At 38.6% G+C, this 12,020-nt stretch overlaps 1 long non-coding RNA gene across 1 annotated transcript; it reads left to right on the forward strand.

The window, feature by feature from the left end:
* The first annotated feature begins 2,383 nt into the window (after nt 1-2,383).
* Nucleotides 2,384-3,984, forward strand: LOC119795971. Its single transcript, XR_005282399.1, has 3 exons — nt 2,384-2,465; nt 2,979-3,584; nt 3,919-3,984. It is a non-coding gene; the product is annotated as an uncharacterized LOC119795971 (long non-coding RNA).
* The last annotated feature ends 8,036 nt before the right edge of the window (nt 3,985-12,020 follow it).

A 12,020-nucleotide genomic window follows, 5' to 3' on the forward strand; every position in this document is an offset into this window, starting at 1 on the left:
ACTGGACCATAGCAGCTGTGCAGTGCAGCAACAGCGCGCCCTTTGAATCTCCACACAGTCATCGAGCTTGATTAGGAAAGTTATGGTTGCGTGCAGATACATACGGTGAGTTTGCCATTTGATGTCAGCGGTTTACATTTTCTTCACTTTACCTGGAGTGAGGAAAGAGACAATATAGGCCTAATAGTTTGTCTGATTCAGTAGGAATTACGTTACCATGGTGAACAAAGTCAGTGGTGTGGGAAAACACGATGTTGTTGTAGCCTACTAGCATCATTATAATAGTTTTGTCACAGGAGCAGTGATGGGCAGTAGCGCCGCTACATGTAGCGAAGCTATTAGTTTAACTACATTTTCAAGTAGCTTGACCGTAGCGTCGCTGCTTTATTTATCAAGTAACTTTCCTGTAGCGACGTTATTGTTTTGATTAAGTAGCGACGTAGCGTCCACAAACGCTACAAAATCCAGGGCAAAACTAAGAAATGAAACCAGGTTTTCTATTTCTAAACAACAATCAGCCACAAAACTACTGTAAATAGCAGTTTCAGCTGACGCTTTATAAGTGGCGTAGTAGCACAGGCACACTCCGTAGGGTTAAACAAGCGCACCTTTTCCGAGGCTGTCGTTCTATTGGCTGGAAAGGTTGCTAGGCAACGATCCAACTGCAGTCTGAGAGAGCAAAACAAATCCGCAAGCAGAGCGTAACTGAGACCCGTGCAGAGCGGAGATGGAGGCAAGCGAGAGGAAAAAATATCTGTGATAATATAGAAAATATCTGTTTAAATCTGAGAGAAGAAACAAAGATTTTTGAGAGAAGAGAAAATATTTGAGAGAGAGCGCATGTTTTGAGTGTGAGCATTATAAGTTTTGAGTGCAAGAAGATGAAATTCTTTTCTCTAATTGAAGTTATGTGCTCTTGCATTGTGGCAGGATAATTCTCCCATATCTATGTGCCACCAGTCTGATAGGGCGACACTGTGTGATATGGTAGTGCTTCCTTGGGTTGACTATAGTTCTAAGTTGTACGTTTCATATACTGTTGATTTTGTGTTTTCATTAATACATTGTACTTAAAAATACTTCCTTTATTTGCATTAAAACTTTGTCAGACTGATGTGAAAAAGTCTCAAGGATATCCTTCTTTGCAATGATGCTATTGCCTATTGCCTACTGTCCATTTATGCAACTTGTATTTTGTGGTTAAACTTTAGATTAAGCAGAAATCTATCAAAGATAATGCTGCATTTATTGTTAAGTTCCTCACATATATGTGTTTCTCTCTGTGCCAGGTGTAGAGAAAGACATGCCAAAGTCCAGGTCACACACACACACCAAGCACACACACAGAAACAGGGTTATTGCAAAGCAGACAGGGGTTCCTGACAGGTTGTGGGTGCAGGGGAGATGGGGAAAGATGAATGGCCAGGTTAAGGGTTTATGAAGATGTTGGGAGTCTGTTGGTTAGACAACTGTCTTCTGTAGAAGGTTTCCATTATGATGAGTGGCGAACCACTTGCCTTCTTCCATTTATGCAGTAATGCATGGCACCTACCATTTACTCTTTGTAATTTAGCACATTTTAACTGGTGTAGTTTAGTTGGTGAAGTAGCATTAGTGAGGGAAGTGTTTCCCAGGTATGTTGCTCTTAAAATAATGAATTTATAGACAGCGCCTTAGAAAGTGCACTGAAAAAATTTCGGCGCGCGCTACGCGCGCGCAATATCTTACCTAGGGGCTAAGCCACCCATGTCTCTCAAACCTAGTGACGGCCCTGGTTTCAACTTAATTGAAATAGCGTTGAAAGTTTTTGTCAACACCATCAGACAGTGAAAGGAATGAAAAAAAATTCAGGCATTATTTAGGGGCACCAGACAGTCTGAGGACCCCTTGACCACTTCCTGTTTCCCCCTTTACTACAATTCCAGTCCTCAGGCCCCCCCTGCCCTTCATGTTTTAGGTGTGTCCCTTCTGCCACACACCTGGATTGAATCTGAGGGTGATTAACAGGCTTCTTGATGGTCATGCAATCATTTGGATCAGCTGTTCTGGAATAGAGGCACATCTTAAACATGCAGAATAGGACTGAGGACTGGAATTGAGAGGCACTGCTTTACTAGGATGGCTGGGCTGCTGTGGTGAGCTTATTTTACGTTTTTAAGTTTCTTTCTGTTGTACATTCTGTCTTTTTCTCTATCTCTTTTAGCTGCTTACACACATGCTGCAGCTTATGTAATTTATGGTGCCTGGCAGAAAAGTGACATTGAAATACTTATGAGTTTAAACTCTTGTATTTTTATTAATTGTGTACATTATGTATTTTGAAACTTTGTTTTGAAAATATGTACTTATGGACTTGTTCTACATTTTCCAAATTATTGTATATAGGCTTGGAGGAGGTTCTTGAAGCCTTCCTTCGTTCAAGGCATGTTACAGAAGATGACATAAATCGGATGAAAGTGGATAAGGTGATGACACATTCAGTTAAAGTTTATAGTAAGACTACACCTTGTTTAATTATAAGTCTAGATACTTTTGTACAAAAACTGTTTGGTCATTGGGTAGTAATTTAAGTTAACTTTAAGATTGTTGTCCTGAAAGGAAAATTCTTTACCACTGACCACTACTCCAATTTCCAAGTATAATGACTATATAATACTCCAGACCTTGAGGGGCGATGTCCTGCAACTTTTAGCTGCATCTCTACCTCAACACACCTGAGTCAAATAATGAGGTCATTAGCAGGACTCTGGAGAACCTGACTGCACTTGGGAAGTGATTCAGCTGTTTCATGAAGTGTTTTGGACCAGGGACACGGCTAAGAGCTGCAGGACACCGGCCCTCGAGGATCAAGATTGCCCACCCCTGCAATACAGCATGTTGCAAAACATTATACAATCGTATATGATGTGATATAAAAGTATTGCACAGTATTTACTTAAAAGTACTTGTAATCTGTACATTTTCACATCTAATTGCAGATTGATAGAGGGGTCATTTGTGTGATGACGGACGAAGAATTTTCAAGATACATTCCTTCATATGGCGACCGATTGGCTATTGCATCATTTTGTCGACGAATGGAAGCTAACTTTGACAAGGAGGGCATTTTAAACAGAATTAGGCAAACAATTAAAACAAGGCGGATGATGAGCAAAAGACATGTCGAAGTACCCCAGCAAACATCTGTAGGAAATTCTGGCTTGATGGCAAGGCCTAAAAACAGCAACGCGGTGAAATCAAAACGCAGAATTGAAGTGGGAGGGCTGCACTTTCAAAGCGGGGATTTTCACCAAGTTAGGTCTAAATGTGGAGGTGGAACCAGACACCTTGAAATGGAGAAAACCACCACTGTGTCAGAAGTCATGACCACTGCAAAAGAGTTGTTTTTTCCTGGTGGACTATCATCAAAGGGCTCCATTATGGACTTCACACTTAGCATGTGTGACTTTAAAAGACAAGCTGTACCTCTAGACAGTTCTCTTTCAGAACTATATGAACAATTTAAATTGAAAATGGTACGGCTTTATTTGTGCACAAAGGAGTTGGAGCATTCATCCGAGGACCAAAATGATCTCTTTGAACAGGTAATATCTAAGCAAAACTGTTAAAAGGTGTAGAGCACAGGTATCAAACTCCAGTTCTCAAGGGCCTGCAACTTCTAGATGTACCTCTGCTGCACCACAGCTGAATAGAATAATTAAGGCTCTGGAGAACTGATCTACACAAGGAGGAGGTCTTTAAGCCATTTCATTACAGTGTTTTGTACCTGTGGCACATCTAAAAACTGCAGGACAGTGGCCCTTGAGGACTGGAGTTTGACACCCCTGTTGTAGAGTATATATCTAGATGTAGTATTATTTGACATCACAATCTTATGGATGTCTATGTATGATTTTTTTTTTCTTTTTTTCCTTATAGCCTCCCAATGTTGGAAGAGTTGCTCAACACTCAACTTCTGCCCTTTCTGCTGAGCCATTAACTTCAATGAAGTCTTTGCAAGGCTATACCTCAGGGGAAGCGGGGCACTCAAGCCAGTACCTTATCACAGATGTAGCATTGCTGAGTCCACAACACAGAGCTTTACCAGATGGAACTGAAGGTCATGATCCTGTGTATGTCATTGATGATGATGTGGAACTTTTACATCCTGCCTTGCATTCAACACCTGGTCCTTCAAACCAGGAAACTGAGTATTTCTATGGAATTCATAGTATGGAAAACCCAGTGGTAATGCAAGAAACCGAAACAGTGATGGCCAACTTCAACAGCGTTAATGGTCTGGATGAGATGGAGGATTCTGGAGTAGTTCAAATAGGGTCAAGGTCAGATGATGGTGAGCTTGCTTCTACGCTTCCCATGATAGACAGTCATCCTGAGATGGAAGCTGGAAACGTTTCAGAAGTGTTTTGTGTTAAGGTTTCATTTGCTTCTGTATATGATTTGTTTGCTTTAATAAAAATAAGATTACACCTATGTAATGTCACGAAGTTCCTAAATTAGTTTTATAAGGCTTTTCATTTTGTTTTGACAACCTTCCATAAAATTTAGAGTTCTTTGTATAATGAAACAAAAGATTTTTAAAATTATAATGTATATCCTATTTCTTTTTGAACTCTTGGTTATGTTATGAAGAATATGACAACTAAAATGTACTGTTCATGTTATGTTCCAGGCTCCACAAACAGCTGTATTACACATGATCCCTTCAACAGAAAATGATGCATTACAGTCTTCTACTGGAGGTGTAGTACATCCCAAAGAACCAAGGTATGCACATGTCCGGCGTGCCATGGTCATAGATGACCTTCTTAATTTGTTCATGGACAAAAGTATAATGGAATTAGAATTAAAAATTGAATTTAATAATGAAATGGCTGTGGACAACAGTGGAGTGTCAAGAGATGTGTATACAGCTTTCTGGGAGCAGTTCTTGGAGCTCTGTGAAGGGGAGGAGGAGAGGGTGCCAAAACTCAGACCAGACTTTTCGAAAGAGAGGTGGTATGCACTAGGCCGAATTTGGGCAAAAGGACTCATTGACCATGGTGTATTTCCATTCAGGTTGTCCAAGGCATTCATAGTTGCCTCTGTACTTGGTCTTCAAGCAGTAGAAGTTTTGATGTCCTCCTTTTCTAAGTATTTGTTGGAGAGCGAGCGAAGTACCATTGAGAAGGCTCTCAATGGTGTACTGGAAGAGGATGAGGAGGACAATTTGTTGGATCTGTTTTCACAGATGGGGGCTCACAGCATTCCATGTCGGGAAAATATCAAGCAAGCGATACAAGTCATGGCTCATAAAGTCATATTACAAGAACCAAAGTATATCATAGATTGCTTTAATGAAATTTTCAAAGACATTGCATTAAATCTGTCTCATCCAGCTGATGTCCTTCATTTATACAAGTCCAAAAAAGCAACAAACAAAAAAGTAGTTGACATGCTGCAAACAGAGGCTTTGTCCCTATCACAGAAAGAGCAGACAACATTCACTTACCTACAAAGGTACATTAGGAATGCAGATCAGCGCAAACTAGAGAAATTCTTGCGATTTTGCACAGGGTCCTCTGTTTCATGCACAGAAGAAATTAAGGTGACATTTAATGCTGAAACAGGTTTTGGGAGAAGACCTGTTGCACACACATGTGGAGCAATCATTGATGTGCCTTACACTTACAGTTCCTACCCGGAATGTAGAGCAGAGTTTGACAGTATCTTGGCAAGCAATTTCATGTTGATGGATATTATTTAAGCTTTAAAAGGTACTTGACATATTTGCTAAAATAAACACCATCATTCTGTATTGTCATACACCGTCTTCATGAAGCTGTGTGATTGTTAGTGGTATTCTACTTTCAAGGCTTAAAAGCTCCGCAATGTCAAAAGGTTTGTTGGCACGGAAAACCAAAGGGTAAATTTCCAATTTTGGTATAATTTCCAGAATTGTAATAACCTCCTGTTGCAAATAGACCAGTAGTTGGCTTTCACATTTGTTTTAATAAAGTTCTGACACTCGACTTAAATTTTTAAATGTTTTTATAGTCCAGGTGTTTACAGAAAAATGGTTGCAATACAACCAAATTCAGAGTTTGATAAATTCATTCTCTACCCTTTCTTTTCTGTTGGTATGCACAATGTTGACGACATAAGATGCTAACACTGGTTAAAAAGATGTGTTCTTTTAAAATGTTCTAAAGCAATCCAATGTTAAAGATCCAATGTTCAGGAATTAAATTAAAGAAACAATTTTCAGTTTTCTTGTAATTGACAATTTTATCTAAAGGTTCATGCTAATATTTGAGCAGTACAGTTGCTGTATTTTTCTCTTTATTGAAGTAGGTTTCGAAATTCAGTTTATTTAGATGGTTGGATAATGCAATGAAGTAAAAAGAATAATACTTAAAACACAACAAAATTCAGAAGGTTTGTAACATCCGCCAAGTTCGATTTTTCTAGTGACCTTTCTGTGGATTTTTTTTTCCTGTTTCTTGCTCTATTGGAAGGGCAAAAATGTTTTAAGCTATTCTTACAAATGAAGTAATTGTAACATTTGTCTTGCAAAGTTTTTATTTTTGTTACATGTTTGAATTTCCAGTGAATGTTGACAATAAATGTTTACACAATGATGCAATTTGTTTCCAGTGCTTTATGTAAATTATGAACTGTATTTTCAAGACTTAGTAATTTGATTTATCCACAGCTGTTAAATGTAATTTAACTGTTACTTTGGTATTTTGCTAAATAAATCAAACACATCAGGACTTCTTAAATGGAGAAATGTTCTCAGGACAATTTAGTTTTCTGCTTCAATTTTAATAAGAGGCAAAAAAAAAGTGTCTGATTTTCAAGTTTAACAATTAGAATGCATGTTGATATCTGATGATGGAAAACCACCAGCTTACTTTAAGACATTTGGAACCCTATTAACATAGCAGGCTCTTTCCAGTCAATACTCATAGTAATGCTCTAATGGCATCTCTCAGTAACATGTACAGTTTCACATAATCATATGGATCTGATGGTGTCATCAGGCCATACTCTGCCATTAAAACATTGCAAATGTCATACACAGATGAATCACATGGTATGGTCTGCCGAAAGGTGCATGCATCTCTACACAGTTGAATATGTTCAACTTGAACAGGAGTGAGGAAGTCTATAGTACTGTACAGTTCAGGTAGAGCATATATAACATTGGGCCGACCGCTGGGAACTTGCAAGTTTTTGGATGGCCTGATGCGGTGTGTGTTCCATACTTGTGCTGTCTCATCCAGCTCATCCTGCAACAAATAAAACCGAAAAATTGAGTACACTTTTGGTAACCTAAGCTGGAAAAAAGGCTTGAGCATAGTCATTGTCCTTAATAGTTGGTCCTTATTTGGTGTATTTTTTGTTAATGTAGCAATGTGGAGGAAGATTATTGCATTTTGGAGGTAAATTTAATTGTAATTAGAGCGATATTTTAAGTAATTTGATTTATGGTGAAGGATCACAATCTCAATGAGACACGCTACCCTGTCCTCAAAGCTTTGTGCAGGACTTGCACCAGGAGAAGAGAGGTGAACTGTGTTGGCCACAAATTAGAAATTTTCTTATAAACATTGCAAATATTACTGACTTTTTTTAAAAAATATATCATAATTGCTATTTAATGTCTATTTACGTAATTTCAGACTTGCTGTTTAGAACTGTCATTCATACAGTTGGTTGTTATAGATACGTTTTTTTTAGACTTATTGATTGTAAAAATGACTTTGGCATCTTATAGTTTGACTTTTGATACAGTTAGAAACTTGATGCCTATTTAAACGCCTACTGAGTTAAAAATGGTTCACTTTTGGTTTAAAAAAAATAGCCAATTTATTGTATCTTAATTATATTAGAGGTTTAAATGCAACTGTCAAAATGATTCTTTGTTGCAGTTATAGTGTAAGATCTCACGGTTCTACCTGCTCTTTCGTGTTATGACACCAGTGCATTTTCAGCACCACAGATGCGTGAACAGCGACCACGATAGAACAGCTAGCGAACCGCTTTATTTCATATCATAATTTACTACAGATAAACTCGGAGACATTTACTCCTCTTTGTAGAAAAAAGATCGCTTTTGTTTATGGGTGTGCGCTCGTCGTGCATTGTTTCCATTTTCAATAGAAAGTTAATGATGTGATGAAAGTATGCACCTAGGTGACGAAATTGAGCGTCCGCCTGACATTCAAGTTTTGTACGAACAGAATACTAGACAGTGAATGCCACAAATAACCAGTGGCACCTTGCCCAGATACCATTAATGCTGATTTTAATGTTCATGCATTTCTGACTTCCTTCCCTACGTCATCTCTTATCCATCATATAAATATTACATTTGATTCAATTAACTCACCTGTATGAGTCCCATGCAGCAAAACTGTAGAATGCTTTTGTCCAGAAATTCCCCATCGAAGAATCCATTGTCTCTGATGTCAGCAAACAAGGACAGCCAGAACTCCATACACTCCGTACGCAGAAAGCGCCACCAATATTCCATCCTTTGATTTGCAGTGCTTGCTCCTTCCAGGTAACTTTCAAGAAGGTCGTTGGGCTGAGTGGGAATGAGGAATCTCTGGAAGTCTCTGACATAAACATTTTCTGTACCTAGATCCCCTCTAACAACTCTCGGACACCCTCCCAAACGCTTTACTGCTTCAGAGTAATATCCTCCTATCAACTTGGTATCACTATTTGTGGTGTATGCATTGAGCCAGATAATCTTTCGTGAAAATCAATCTATGCTTCCGTTAATACAAAAGCCAAATGGCTTCAGTTTATCATAAGAGTCAATGTGCCAAATGAAGTTCGGACCCTTTGAGAAGTAATTTCTTCTTTGAAGACGTCTGGCTTGCCTGGAGGACACTCCGGCTGGATCTAATTCCCTCATGATCAGACGAACATCCTCCTTTCTTACACGAAGTCCATGTTGCCTGCATTTAGCATACATCCAACGATATCCGTGAAGCTGACCAGAGGACTGAAGTTCTCTCCTGACGAATTCCACCAGACTTGCCAAGTCGGCATAATAGTTGCGACGAGTGTGCCCTCTTGCACTAAGTATTCTTTTTAAATGTCGCACACTGATGTGACACCCGTGCTTTTTGGCAAGCAGAGACTGAATTTCCTTATATTGAAGGCCAATTTCAAAATAAAAATCGACAAAACTCACACACGAGTGTACTGTCTGCTCCATTGTCATCTGGTTCCGGAACGCTGCCTCAAACTTTTGCGTTTCCTCGCAAAAGGTTTTGCGAGGGAACGCAAAAATATTGCGAGGTAACGCAAAAGGTTTTGCGAGGGAACGCAAAAGTATTGCGAGGGAACGCAAAAGTTTTGCGAGGTAACGCAAAAGAAAAAAAATTCCTCATGTCCCCTAGGGGGCTCCGTATAAATGTAATGTCTCCCAAGTTTCTAGAAAAAATTCTAAAGAAATTTTGAAGGGGGGCCACCTACTTTCCAGAAACATGTCAGGCGTGTTATGAATTAGCAGCAAACAGAAAAGCGTAATTCCTGTCCAGAAAGAGAGCAGAATGAAGCCAAAGTTCACAACATAGGCTGAAAAGTATTAAATTAGCTGAATCAGAAAAGAAATTACAAAGAAAAACTTGAATCTTATCTGCTTGAAGAAAAAAGTAGTAGCTTAAGGATGGGAAATAAAATGTTGAGGAAGATGGTATTGAATAAGTATCAAAATTTTTAAATCATATGTAGAAATGTTAAGACTTGGCGAAACAATTTAAAATTATTTAAAATATGTCGGTTGATCAGCATAAAGAAAACAGTGTGATCATTTGAGGATTGAAAATCTACAAACCTATGAGCAAGACTGACCATGAGAAGCAGAGGAAGGACAGAGAGAGAAGCTTATAGGAAGAGAACTAATACCACTTAAGGAGCTGAATTTATAAAAAAAAACTAACCTGCATGTTACGAGCCGCTGTGGTGATGAAAGCACCATTGGCAGGCTTAGGCTGCATGTTACGAGGATAGCAGATGCTTTATTACAGTGTAAATCTTAGAACCTGATTAATAAATATGCACTGAGGTGTGTGGTCAACAGGCCTTGGAAGTGTAATTTGAAGAAATGTGTTGAGTTTGGGTCATAGCTACGAGCCATACGGCACAATGTGTGTAAGGAAGAGGCTTTTATTTTGTAGAGTCCCTTTAGTCTTATTTCGAAAGTCTATCATGGATGTGTGTCAAGGGAAGGGTCATACCCAGCAGTGATATAGAATCCATTTCTAAATATGAAATCACTGGTTTTCCATGTTATTGGGTGAATAGATGCTGTATTAGAGCGTAAATGGGAGACTTTTATTGTGATTTGCTCTGGGGTATGTTTTTAAAAGGTCTCTAGAGTCTAATAGAAACAAGCTGGTAGAGTTTGGGTCATAATGCTGAGCCATTTGCATTAATTACTACATGAGTATAATATAGAGGCTTTTATTGTGTAGGGTCACTGGAGTCTTATTTTGAAAGTCTAGAGACTTCCCAATCAATAGATGAAGTGGCAATGGGAGGCTTTTATTTTGAAATTTGCTGTGGGGTGTGTTCTGAAAAGCCCCCTAGAGTCTAATTTTTTTAAAAGTGGTTGAGTTTGGGTCATAATGTTGAGCCATATGCTGGGAAAAAAAAAGATTTTAATGTAGCTTTTATTTTTCAGGGACCCCGGAGTCTTATTTTGAAAATCTATCAGGGTTGCGTGTGAAGGGAAGGGTCATGGCCAGTAGTCATACAGTATCCATTTCCAAATGTTAAATCAGTGTTGTCTCCCTCCATTAGATTAAAATGTGCTGTTTAAAGTGGCAGAGGTAAAATCCCTTTGAAGCTTGTTTACCTTGACAATGCTTAGCCTGTCAGTGACAGAGAGAAAAGCTCAGCAGTATTGTTAATTTCCTCTCAGGCTTTTTTGAATGGGAAAATCAGCTCCGATCAAACGACTGCTGAAGACAATCCGTAAATGTTATCCAAAAAATTCTTTCAGTCTAAGTGACAGCTATCCTTTGTCTCCGATTTGTGTAACTTTGTTGGCTGTAGCTCATTCACAACCTTAATGGGAAGGAGAAATAAAAAGGTTTGTCACTCCTGCTGGTCTCATTAAATAACATGCAGCTCCATGGTAGAGCAGAACTCTCAAAAGCAAAACTTCCCCTCCGAACAAACAAGCGTTGAGCCAAAACCGTAAAAGGTATTCAAAAAATTCTTTCACTGTTGGTGTCAGCCATCCTTCGGCTTCGACTGTGCCAACCTTCATGTTTCTACTAAAAACTGTTTGGCCACGGTGACGATGTAAAAATGTGTTTTTTCTGAGTATGAAGATTTTTCTCAGAATCAACGTTTTCCTATGCCCGAACAAGTCAGGTAAACAGTTAAACCATAAATGATATTGAAAAAATTCCTTCAATGTGAGTGCTAGAAGGGTCTGAAGATGTTCTATACCAAGTTTCATGTTTGTACGTCAAACAGTTTAGAAATGGGAGGGATACGAAAATATGTATCGTTTTGGATTTTGTCTGTGATTTTTGGAAAGTCTCTCATTGGATTTCTATTGGGGAAGTGTGGACTTCTTCGTGGTCTTGGCCAAACTGTCGGAAAACTGTAAATGCCACACAAATGAGGGTTACATTTCCTGAATCCTGACCAAAATACCTACGTTTTGATGTAAAATTTATTTCAATTGAGTGAAAAATGAGGGAGTGAGAAGAATTTGTTCGGAAAAACCAGTACAGCTCAAAAGCTAGAGCACGCACTCTAGCAGTTGAAGAATTCCATCCATAGACTTCCATTATAAATTTGAAAATCTTTAAATTTTCTTTTAAAGTTTGAAGCTTCACTGAAGCAAAACTGTAAAAGTTAGCAAAAAGCTGAGTAAAACAGTAAAAGCAGAAAGATACAGAAACATTTTAAAAGTTGAATGGTGTTTCTAGCTGAAAGTATGCTGAAGTAGTTAAAGGTCAAAGATGATGAAGTTTTAGCTGCAATTTGGTGAAATGTAA

This window comes from Cyprinodon tularosa, unplaced genomic scaffold (genome assembly GCF_016077235.1).
Source record: "Cyprinodon tularosa strain WSP-4 unplaced genomic scaffold, ASM1607723v1 ctg53, whole genome shotgun sequence".
In the NCBI taxonomy this organism is placed as follows: Eukaryota; Metazoa; Chordata; class Actinopteri; order Cyprinodontiformes; family Cyprinodontidae; genus Cyprinodon; species Cyprinodon tularosa.